We start from the raw sequence: 1,045 nt of genomic DNA, 5'->3' as shown, positions 1-1,045 counted from the left end.
CTTCTGCCTCAGAGCTCATCTCAGTCTCCCCTCTGGCAGGTTCAAGCCATTCCCCTTGGCCTGTCCCTACATCCCTTGTCCAAAGCCCCTCTCCAGGTGTCCTGGAGCCCCTTTAGGCCCTGGAGCTGCTCTAAGGTGTCCCCTCCAGGAGCCTTCTCTTCTCCAGCTGCCCCAGCCCAGCTCTCTCAGCCTGGCTCCAGAGCAGAGCTGCTCCAGCCCTCGCAGCAGCTCCGGGGCCTCCTCTGGCCTCGCTCCAGCAGCTCCACGTCCCTCCTGTGCTGTTCCCCAGAGCTGGATCAGGGCTGCAGGGGGGGTCTCCCCAGAGCACAGCAGAGGGGGCAGGATCCCCTCCCTCGGGTACTAGATGCAGTCACTGGTATCTGCACTTCCAGCTCTAGTGCTGCCAAGCATTGGATCACCAGCGCTCTAACATCCTGGGCACTGAAGAGTTTCCTGGAGCTGTGGGAAGAGTGAAGCAGGAGGAGTGGGAGCAGAGCACCGAGGCGATGCTGAACCCCCCAGGAGCTGCAGTAACACCATCTTGGCTGCCCAGGTTCTATTTTCTTGTCCCAAAAGTAGGTTGTGAGGATGGGATCAAGTGCCACTGGGGCAGCTCCCGGTAACAGAGAGACCCCACAGACCCACAAAGGGGTTGCAGCATCATTCCCATTTCCCAGCCTTTGCCTGTGCGTCCCCATCTCTGCTCCCTGGGAACAGCCAGGACAAAAGATGGAGCCTTGTGCTGTATTTCCTGACAAAACCAGCAGAAGGAACATTTGTGGCCGGGTTTTATTCTGGGCTGCATTTTTCCTGCCCTCCAGCTGTTTCCTTCAGACACAATGAGCCACAAGCCTGGGTTTGCCGTGTGCTTTGGGGCTGCTTTGGAGGCATCACCACCCTCACCCCCGCTATGCCCACATTGTTCAGTGAGTTATTTGGGGCTAGCACAGGAAGGTCAGCGCTTGCAGCACTTCTCCAGGCTTCCTCTAGCACAGGCAGAAACAAAAGCCTCCAGAGGGTTTGATTTCTTTCCCAGAGCTGGTTT

The sequence above is a fragment of the Nestor notabilis genome, unplaced genomic scaffold, assembly GCF_000696875.1.
Source record: "Nestor notabilis isolate BGI_N333 unplaced genomic scaffold, ASM69687v1 scaffold23811, whole genome shotgun sequence".
In the NCBI taxonomy this organism is placed as follows: domain Eukaryota; kingdom Metazoa; phylum Chordata; class Aves; order Psittaciformes; family Psittacidae; genus Nestor; species Nestor notabilis.
Note: the sequence above shows the minus strand (reverse complement) of the source record.